At 38.1% G+C, this 11,725-nt stretch overlaps 1 long non-coding RNA gene across 1 annotated transcript; it reads left to right on the forward strand.

Annotated features, from left to right (window-relative positions):
- The first annotated feature begins 503 nt into the window (after positions 1-503).
- On the forward strand, positions 504-936 carry LOC146723050 (uncharacterized). Its single transcript, XR_014924801.1, has 2 exons — positions 504-608; positions 684-936. It is a non-coding gene; the product is annotated as an uncharacterized LOC146723050 (long non-coding RNA).
- Positions 937-11,725: the final 10,789 nt, after the last annotated feature.

The raw sequence follows: 11,725 nt of genomic DNA on the forward strand, positions 1-11,725 counted from the left end.
TTCAGGAAAGACTTGTAGTCCTCGATTATCCGGCAGAAGCATAGAAGATTCTTGTGTGTCAGTGATAAAAGAAAAATAAAAACTGGTAAACTTGTACAATGTAACAAAGAATTCCGGACTTAATTTGCGCGCTCATTTTTTTAAGAGAATGCTAATCTCCACTTAATAATGCGTTTCACAAGATAAAAACTAGAACAAAAGCAAGATTTCTAATTTTCTTAAATTTTTTCGTGTAATATTCCACAGCTCCTCAAATAACGCATCCTTATCGATAATTGAACGATAGAAATATCGTTAAAGCAATCTTTCAATTTTCATAAAAAGTGTACATACAATAAGAAGACGATATCCTTGAAAAATTTAGCAGATCACAAAATAGAAAATAATTGCAACATAAAGAGAAATTTTTTTTTTTTTTTTATTAGACTTTTGACATGAGTGCCGATAAGTTTTAGTTGTTTTTATTTTTATTTTCATATTTTATTTTTATATTTTTATATTTGTTTTTTGCGTATATATGTATCGACTGTGTCGAGGTAGAATACCGCACAGTCGTTAGAGTGATGTGTCACGTGTAGCATCGTCTTCTCTCTGTTTTTACTGTCGGGGTGAGTGTACTTCCTGGTTTTTAATTTTTAATTTTTGTGGATTTTTCTACGTTTAATCTATACTATGTTGATTAGTGTTGGTAAGGGAGTCACTGCTCTGCTTCCTTCCTGACGATGGTCACCGTTAGGGAGACGCTCCGACGGCCGGACGGTTTGAATAGGGAGGAGAATGATATTTAATTTATTTGCGGATTGTATGTATATGAGTTTTATAATTTTCTGTTTGTACCGATTATCTTTTATTTTTGTTTCTTTGTATTTTGCAGCTACTGAAGAAGACCCGAAGTGGGTCGAAACGTTTAGAATTTAATAAATGAGTTTGATTTGAGATCTTATTTTAATTTATTAATTTTGTGCATGTCGTCCGCACAGGCTCCGATTGCCGTTGAGATTTTATTTTTATTGTAACACAATAATTCGAGCCGAGATTAACTGTTTTTATATAAAGAGAAATACACGATGAAAAATACACGAATAAAAATCTATCTTCTTTATGCAGTATATTATGTTATCACAATCTAATAATTATATATTATAATAAACTTATAATATGATAATTATGTATTATGTAATTTTATCTAACAATTTGTTTTATAATACAGTATAGCAGTTATGTCAGAAGTAATACAACATTCAAGATAAAAACAATCTTTCAAAAGCATGCAAAAATAAAAAAATGATTAATTATTCACGTTTATTTGTTTATATTTGCTAATTGTTCGTGCTCATTTGTTTTATGTAAATTCCAGTTTACGGGAATATGTGCAAATGTCGGAAAACATAACGAATGCACATGTAAATGTCATTCAAAGAAAAAGATAAAAAAAAACACGTGTGTGATGGAAATTGATAGTTTATATGCAAATTAACAGGATCATACGATTATCTAATGCATTTCGTGCAGTCTTCAATTTATAAAAGAAAAATCTCAATAGATTTATCGACCATGCTGAAATGAAAATATTGCTGAAAGTACAAAGAAAAGGGGAAAGAAAAGCTGTAAAAGACGAAAAAACAGCGGTGAAATTTCGATATAAAAGTAGTAGTCTGCGAGATGGACGGAAATGGTCGATAAACCGTATATAAGAGCGAAATAAAATCACTAACTAGCTAAAGCAGCGCCAGTAAACGATAATGTGAGTGTTGGGATGCAGTTATTGTAGGCTCACACGTCTGATCTAACCACGACAATCCGCGGTAAAGCAGTCAACTGTCACCGCGCGCGGCTTTTACTTCTTTTTTACATTAACCGCGCTCAATTTAGTCCCCGTTTACCTGTCCTTCCGGCCAATATCCTCGGGATAAAAAATATCGGCGAGGCGCGAGATCGTGTTACCCATAAGCGGGACAATTCGAGGAAACCGAATATCAATCACCAATCTCACGGAAAATATGGACCGTTCGAATTCTAACATAAAAAAATCAAAATAAATGAACAAGTTTTTATACATATAATATTCGCATTTAGGTATATAATGGTCATTTTGAAGAAAATCTGTTAATATCCTAAAAACAGATTTTTTATCTTTATATATTATTTTATATTTTATAATAATGAAATAATATTATATATTATATAAAAAGAGAAATTTTTATTTTCAGGATATTATCTCTCTACATCAAAATATTATTTTACTATACATTAACGTAAAAAACCAATATATAGCTCGAATTAAATTAATTCAAATTTCATACGCATATTTATATTGTACTGCATTAATAGACTGTTAAAGCGTGCAACGACAATTATAAAAAATGGCAATAATCTCTCTAAAAAATAGCAATAGTCTCTCTCTGTCCTTTCCTTTATATTCTCACAAATGACTTGAGAAATGAATTCTACACCCTTCCAAGGAGAGAAGAGAGCTATGCAGCGCGAGTCAGCATACTTTGTCCTTCGCTGCATAGCAAACGGCCCCCCATGGAGCCAATCTTGTTTCATACAGAGTCACCTGCTTTCAGGGCCGCAGCTCGGAAGTGACGCGAAAACGTGTTCACGCGAGAGACACGCGTTTACGAGACGAGGCGGAAGAAGCAGGGAACGAGAGTGAAATGTACGGCGCGCGGCGTGTCCAAGAGGTGGCAGCCGGAATAAAGCATAAAACAGTGTACATCCGTTGAAGAAGAGAGCCATTAAGGGGATGCTGTTGTTGTTCTGTTTTATCAATTTTAAGTTAGGTTAAGTTCACTTTTTATTGAATATACAGATTGAAAAATCTTCCACAAAGAAAGTACTGATAATAATGAATGGAGCGCTTTCCTGCAATTAATTTTTGCTGTTTTATGCCTCGACATCGATTCTGCACGCAAATATACATACATAATTAATTCAAGTACGCATTTTTTGATATAGGCTTTTAATCTCATTTTTATTACTTCTGTATTATTCTTTCATGCCAACTCTATTCGGAGCACCATATTTTGTGGACAAATAAACTGCAGAACTTTTGTATTAAATAACTAATGTTATGAGCTGATGCAAGAGGCCGATAAAAAACTGTAATTTTTTAACTTTTATTGTTTTTTATACAAAATTACAGCGCTCCCCGTTCATTATTATCAGTACTTTAATTGTGGAGAAGTATTTTTCAATCTGTATAGCCAAAAAGAAAAGCCCTTGAACTCAAAAGCGGTAAAACAGACATGGTCAGCACTCCCTTAAGGAAATGCTGCCGTAGTTCTGTTTTACCGACTTTAAGTTAGGTTAGGTTCACTTTTTATTGAATATAGCGGAATATACAGATTGGAAAATCCTCCACAATGAAAGTACTGATAATAAATAAGTGGGGAGCGCTATCCTGCAACTAACTTTTGCTGTTTTATGCCTTGACATCGATTCCGCACGCAAATATAATTGCGGAGAAGTATTTTTCAATCTGTGTAACCAATAAAAAAAACAGCCCTTGAACTAAAAATCGATAAAACAGACATGGTCAGCACTTCCTTAAGGAAATGCTGCCGTAGTTCTGTTTTACCGACTTTAAGTTAGATTAGGTTCACTTTTTATTGAATATAGCGGAATATACAGATTGGAAAATCCCCCACAATGAAAGTACTGATAATAAATGAATGGGGAGCGCTTATCCTGCAACTAACTTTTGCTGTTTTATGCCTTGACATCGATTCCGCACGCAAATATAATTGTGGAGAAGTATTTTTCAATCTGTGTAACCAATAAAAAGAAAAGCCCTTGAACTAAAAATCGGTAAAACAGACATGGTCAGCAGCCCCTTAAGGAAATGCTGCCGTAGTTCTGTTTTACCGACTTTAAGTTAGATTAGGTTCACTTTTTATTGAATATAGCGGAATATACAGATTGGAAAATCCCCCACAATGAAAGTACTAATAATAAATGAATGGGGAGCGCTATTCTGCAACTAACTTTTGCTGTTTTATGCCTTGACATCGATTCCGCACGCAAATATAATTGTGGAGAAGTATTTTTCAATCTGTGTAACCAATAAAAAGAAAAGCCCTTGAACTCAAAAGCGGTAAAACAGACATGGTCAGCACTCCCTTAAGGAAATGCTGCCGTAGTTCTGTTTTACCGACTTTAAGTTAGGTTAGGTTCACTTTTTATTAAATATAGCGGAATATACAGATTGGAAAATCCTCCACAATAAAAGTACTGATAATAAATAAATGGGGAGCGCTATCCTGCAACTAACTTTTGCTGTTTTATGCCTTGACATCAATTCCGCACGCAAATATAATTGTGGAGAAGTATTTTTCAATCTGTGTAACCAATAAAAAAAAAGCCCTTGAACTAAAAATCGGTAAAACAGACATGGTCAGCAGCCCCTTAAGGAAATGCTGCCGTAGTTCTGTTTTACCGACTTTAAGTTAGATTAGGTTCACTTTTTATTGAATATAGCGGAATATACAGATTGGAAAATCCCCCACAATGAAAGTACTGATAATAAATAAGTGGGGAGCGCTATCCTGCAACTAACTTTTGCTGTTTTATGCCTTGACATCGATTCCGCACGCAAATATAATTGCGGAGAAGTATTTTTCAATCTGTGTAACCAATAAAAAAAACAGCTCTTGAACTAAAAATCGGTAAAACAGACATGGTCAGCACTTCCTTAAAGAAATGCTGCCGTAGTTCTGTTTTACCAACTTTAAGTTAGATTAGGTTCACTTTTTATTGAATATAGCGGAATATACAGATTGGAAAATCCCCCACAATAAAAGTACTGATAATAAATAAATGGGGAGCGCTATCCTGCAACTAACTTTTGCTGTTTTATGCCTTGACATCGATTCCGCACGCAAATATAATTGTGGAGAAGTATTTTTCAATCTGTGTAACCAATAAAAAGAAAAGCCCTTGAACTAAAAATCGGTAAAACAGACATGGTCAGCAACCCCTTAAAGAGCCACCGAGCTGCTGGATGGCCTCGCACGCTCTGTCCTGTCAGCAACGGAGCAGGTTGATTCTCTCCCCTCTAATCCAGACGCGATCTCCCTTCCCGCGCGCGCACATCGCCTCCTTTCCGTTCTCACCGTTTTGCTCTTCTACTCATGCCCTTCCTATTTTCCCTTCGATGTACTCGCCGCGGAGCAGCGCGCTCGACGAGTTTCGACTTCGCTTTCAATTTGCTGCGCCGCTTGGCAAAACCGTGGATCCCCCGCAGCGACGCGAATTTGTGTTTTAATTGAAACCGAAAGTTATCCGTTAAAGCGCGAACGACAGGATGGCCAAACGTGATAAATCGTTTGAAACGTTTCCGGAGTTCCTCATTACGAATCGTAGAGTCCGCGTGTCGTGTGAACAAAAAAAACGGTGGCGTGGCAATTACTCTTCTTCCCTGTGTCTTGCCTCTATTGACGCGAAGAGAGGATTCATGAATAAAAGTCAATCTGGTATGTATCGAATTAATTGCGATTCACGCGGAACTCTGCTCATTCATTGATAACATGCCGGATCTTCGCGAGATTACATATACTTTCGTCGAGAACCTGTACTCGCAATTAGCTGTCTCAGGCTTTAATTAAGTCGCACTCGTAATTGCACACGCTCGCCCGGAAAGTCTGTCTCTAACTTCTTCGACTCGATGATAGCCGTAAATAAAGACGAAAGGTAAAGCCTCATTAAATCGTGCATATTAGTATAGCTTTTAAAATAAAAAACATTGCTCTGTTTTTGAAATAAAAAACTATTCTATTTTAAAGTTGAAAAGTAATTTTTAAAAATTGCAAATGTATAGAGAGAAAAATTAAACTAAGATAATATTTAAAAACTAGAATAATGCAAATAATTCCACCATTATAATTACAAGCATATCACTGTATATCATCGTCGTGTATAATTAAATTATTAGCATTAGTGATATCAAAAAGATAAATTATCTCTAATATTATCTCATTAAATCGCATACATTAGTATAATTTTCAAAATGAAAAACAGTACTGTACTTATTTAAAAAAAGCTTAAAAATAGTAATTTTTAAAAATTACAAATGTGTACATAGAGAGAAAAATTAAACTGAGATAATATTTAAAAAATAGAATAATGCAAAATAATTCCACAATATAATTACAAGCATGTCACTGTATATCATCGTCGTGCATAATAAAAATTATTGGCATTAGTAATATCAAAAAGATAAATTATCTCTAATACTACCTCATTAAATCGCACATATATTAGTCTTAATTTTCGAAATAAAAAACAGTATACTCTATTTTAAAAAAGTTAAAAAATAGTGATATTTAAAAATCACAAATTTATATAAATTAAAAATTAAATTGAGATAATATAAAGAAATGGAGCAATGCAAATAATTCAATAATATAATTATAAGTATGTCACTGTACATATATCATCGTCGTGTATAATTAAATTATTGATAAAATGTAAATGATGACAAGACAATAAATTATCTCTAATACTAATAACTGTTTTTACTACTTTATCACGGAATAAGATAAAGTGCCGTAAGTTATGCAATAACTGCAATATGTGCAAATTTATTGCTCCTATAATAGGTGCCAGATTATCCCGCAAACTACGAAGCTTGTTTCGCGTCCGAAAGTTTCAATCCCGACGTATTCCCAAAAATACGACATAATGAATGGCAACGTGCGATTTGTTATGAATGAAACCAAGTAAACATACGCTCCTATGTCGCGTGCACGTGTATGTTTACGCGTAACGCATTTCTATGCATGAATTATGATAGTCGAATGGAATGACGTTAGGCCAATATTGAACTTGGTTATGACAAATTTACCGGAATATTAATTGAACAAAAAAATTTACGAGCTTACGAAAATTTTTCAATTGTTTCACGAAAAAAAATTAGCTATTAGCTATCTCTATATGACACATGCAAAGTTAGTATTTTCTGTTAAACTATAGCTAAAAAATATTAGTTGCTATAATTTAGACATGATAACTAAATTTCAGGTTGTAATCGCTATGGTAACTAATTTTTGTCCATGTTCTTTACGATCAATCATTAGACGAGTTCTGTCAAAATCGTACAATCGCATTTATATCAAAGTAGTATTTTTCATATTTTTAATAATTATAATATTTTAAAATTGCATACAACTATACATTTTAGAATTATATATATTTCTTGGGAGAGAACTGTGCCAAAAATAATATTCAAACGATAAATAATATAAATGTCAGCACGCGATAGGCTGTCAAAAAAATCGTCAAAAATTTTGAAAGCGTGAAAAATGAAGAAAAAATTTTTGAAAGCAAAACAATTGTTTCATGGTTTAGTGTGAATGATTCGTGAATTTCGTTTGTGTACACACTGCCCTCGAACCTACCAAATATCGTTCCAACCACAGATGGTAGAGGCCGAAATAATAAAAATGCAAAATGTTTCAAGTCAATTTTTCAAAGTTTCAAGTCAAAGATTCCAGTCAATTCTTTAAAATATCTGCACATACTAAAGATACATATATAACGAAAGCTATGTGTCGTTTGATTCAGATTTAACATTAACAAAATAATTTGCATTCATACCATGCATTTAGTTAAAAAAACCTCGACAATTTATATTTATTTGGCAAACTGGGGAAGGTTTTCCTTTAAACAATCAATCTCACGTCAAAATTCCGAAGAATAAAAAAATGTGTAAAAATGTGTTCTCAGGTGAAAGAATATTTGACACAGCGGGACACCTTATGTGTGCAACAGCTTTATCCGCGATACATAAATAAATATTACTCACTTGTTCCAAGTGACCGAGGAGACGGCGTGTGCACTTTCGTCACGTGAGCGCCGCCCGGGGCTTATCCTTCCCGGAACGAACGTATGGAGGCTGCCGGCGCGACGCGACCGCGTAATCCGGAATAAATCGCGGAGAGGACGAGAGAGAGAGAGAGAGAGAGAGAGAGAGAGAGATCGAAGAAGCGTCGATAATTCACCGGTGCCTCGAGATATTACGTCACTGCTTTCGCGCGCGAAAAGCACACGTCTCGTTCGCTCGCGGAAAATTCGCGCACCGAATTATAATCCCGGAATTCGCGAAAAGGAACGCGAGACTCGACACACAGATCGGCAGCGAGATTTATATATATATATATATATATCGCGCGAAGACGAAATCACGGCAGCCTCTTTTTTTCTCACGCACGAAAACCGGAAGCGTAATTGCGATGCACACAAGACGACGCCCGGTTCTTTCTCGATCTCACTCGTCTGCCCTTCCTCCTCTTCTGTCTCACTTCGAATCCGCGAAGCAACACTTCACGAAAACACACGCGAGATTATGTCACGCAGGGTGGCCGAGCACACTCGAGGAAGGAAATCCGCGACGAGAAAAATTCACTTCACACTTATTCGCACGCTTGATGTTACTCGCGCGTTGATCACCGATTATTCGCTTATCTCCGTAATTGTTTCGGGAAAACACGCTGTAACACCACTTTACCGGGAAATTCGGATTCGACGATTATCTCCTTTCAACGATCAAACATTTGTTCTCGACTCTCTCGAAAATTAATCGCGGCGAGTCGGAACTTGGTGATGTTTCTTCGCGCGGCGCGAACACACTACTTTTTCCTTAATATTCCGAAATTAATTACAATATCGCGAGAGACCGACGATATTTTGCACGCACCGGAGTGGTAAATAAAATTTAACCGAAGTCGAGACAGTGTTTTGAGCGATTTCGTGGAAATCGAGCGAACCGATATCGGAGTAATATCGTGTCACTTCCGCGAATTAGAAAACTCGAAACTTGACACCTCGGAGTCGAAAGCAAAACAACCGGAGTTGCAATAATGTTTTTCGAGCGAGCTCGATTCTCTTGGACCTTCGTCGAAATATCGGTCGTATCGAAATTTTATCGAATTCAGACACGCGTGTACCTGAATTTCATCTCTTTCGAAGGATGACTTTTATTACACATACACACACATCACTTTAAATATAGCCGAAAGTGCGATTAGGGATTCTTTTCTTTCCGTAGCACTCTCGATTCACGTGAAATCCTGCTGTCGCGAAAATCTTTTCGCACGCGCGATCACTGAATTTTCCCTCGTCGATATTTGAATACGTCAACGATATATATCGATGCGAGGTGAATCGATCGTGGATCGAGACGACGAATCACTAATCGCACTGCACAGTTTATGTTTTGCTCTCACACCACTGTCAATACGTTGTCTCTTTCTCCTTCCCTTGCAGCTGTCAAAAACGCGCGAGACTCGCACTGCTGTCAAAATCGCGACCGAGACTAATCGAACGAGCGAGTTTCGACTCGACCGGAGCGGACTTCCAACCCCGTGGAATTTTCTTCGCTCCGGAAACGAACGACTATATATGTATATTATAATATATTCGCGATTTTTCTCTGCGGTGGAACTCAACTTATCTTCGCTCTCACTCGCAATTCTTCTTGATCGCGTGCGACACGCGTGCCTCCACTATGCACTTTACTCTGAATTTTCCCTTTTTATTTACGGAAATCGCGTGGATTCGTTCAATCGCGGTCCCGTTCCGTGGCTGCTCGCTCGTCCGTTGGCGGGCTTCGAATGACGAGCTGCGATCGCTCCCCACGCAATGCTCCTTCTCTTTCTCTCTCTCTCAATCGCGCCGGCTCTCCCTCTCCGTTGCGCCCTTAGTCCCTAGTTTCTCTCTCTCTCTTCCCTTTTGCGCGCGCGCGCGCGAGCGGCTTCGCACAACAGCGCACTCACATTATCTCGCTCTCTTTACCGGGTGGACTGCGCGCGCGCGAGAAAGAGAGAAGGAGAGAGACGGAGGATCCGGCGCGCGATAGCCGGCTCGTCGAGAGAGACAGGGAGCGAAACAACGCGCGCGCAAGCGCCAAGAATACGTATATACTTACGGGGTGCTATCTGCGAGGCGGTAAAAGCACCCCCCGAGAGCGCAGACTTCCGCGAGGAGAAGGAAGAGGCGAACGAACCGAGCGTATCTCCTCTCCTCCGTCAGGCGTTGCACCCCTGCGCTGCACCCTGCACCCGGCATGCGGCATTAAGGGGTGCGCGGCTGCCTAACATGAAACACGTATGCACGAGGATCTCTCTTTCTCTGTCCGGAGACGCGCTGTCTTCGCTCCCGCGTGAATGTGCGAGAGAAATATTTTTAACAGCGCACGACGGCCGAACCATCTCATTAAGAGGTGCAAAAAGCGGGGAAGCTGGCAGGAACTCGCGAGAGCAACGCAATTATATTCGTGAAAATCGAGAGGCAGATATATATGAGAAATCTGCGATAGGTGTACGTATATTTATCAATAAATAATTCGCCTGTCAACACAGCTATAAAGAGTTATCCAGGGGAATCTTATATTATTATATGTTGAGTTAATTAGCGAATTTTATAATTTTACTTTTATATGTCGTTCTGATGAAGGCTGAGGTCGAAACGTCACGTCATTTTGTTTTTATATTTTTTATTATGAATTTTTAATGTTTGGTTTTTATTTTATTTTATTTTATTTTTATTTGTAAATAAATATCTAAGTTCGTACTTATAAACCTATAATGTTTTTACTTGCTCATTATGTCGGCCCATTTTTTTTGCATATTTTTTAGTTGTTATAAATATACGAGTCAATTAAAATTTGTATATTTTATTTTGGTTTTAAATAATTCGACTCACATTTCTTAGGTTGCGACGTACTCCGAATTCCTCGCTGGCACCAAGCTTCGAAACACACTTTGCACTCGCGCACTTACTTTTTTTTTCGTTCGCGACGCGCGGCGACGCCCGAGTTTAAAGCTGTCACATTTTCGGCGTACTTTATTATATTTTATATTAACGCAAGAATCGCGAGAGCTTATTCGCGCGCGACCGATGCTCTATTTTGGCGTCGCCGCCTTTTTTCAAGGCTTCTCTTTGAAAGGCCTTATTGAACGACGACGATGACTTCTCCGCGACGCACTCAGCTTAGGTTAGATTAGGTTATCAGGAGTCGCCGAGAATTCCGGAATTTAGCCACGACACTTCACTATATGTTCAACGACTCATCGGAAGTTGTATAGTGACAATAACGTTAAATACGGTCGAATGCGATTGTCCGAATACGAACGACGACGCCGAAAAACCGGGAGATTTTCGCGCCAAAACCGCTCCAGGCAACGCGCGCCTCGTTGACTCGTTCACGGCAAACTTCAGCGAAGTTGTGTCGACTTTCGGAAGGACGAATGATGGCTCGAGATTCGCGGCTGACGAAAAATCTCGCACGTGGAAACGCGATCGCGATGTCCGGACACGCGACGCGATCGGATTTATGTAGTAATTAACGACGCAAGGACGCTAATTAATATTCACGCTCGCTTTTTCGCGGACCGACGCGGTGATAGTGCACGGGTGTAACTGCGAACAGTAATGCACGGCGCGCCACACCAGGGGGCAGCACTGGATTGTATTCGAAAATGTACTTACTTATTGTTAGACTGAAGCACTCGATCGACCAATCAAAACGCAGAGATCCTCGGGCTCTCATTGGTCGGTCAAATGTTGCACTTTGACAAATAGATTTACGAATTCTACTTTGAAGTTTCCTTCGACATAGCACTGTTTACGAGTCGCTCTTGTTTATTAATTGGCGTTGCGTGTGCGTATATATTTGTATTGTATATTTTTGTCAATTGAAAGGTTCTATTTGAAACGAGAATAT

Source organism: Nylanderia fulva, unplaced genomic scaffold (assembly GCF_048542155.1).
Source record: "Nylanderia fulva isolate GAGA-0341 unplaced genomic scaffold, ASM4854215v1 Scaffold24, whole genome shotgun sequence".
In the NCBI taxonomy this organism is placed as follows: domain Eukaryota; kingdom Metazoa; phylum Arthropoda; class Insecta; order Hymenoptera; family Formicidae; genus Nylanderia; species Nylanderia fulva.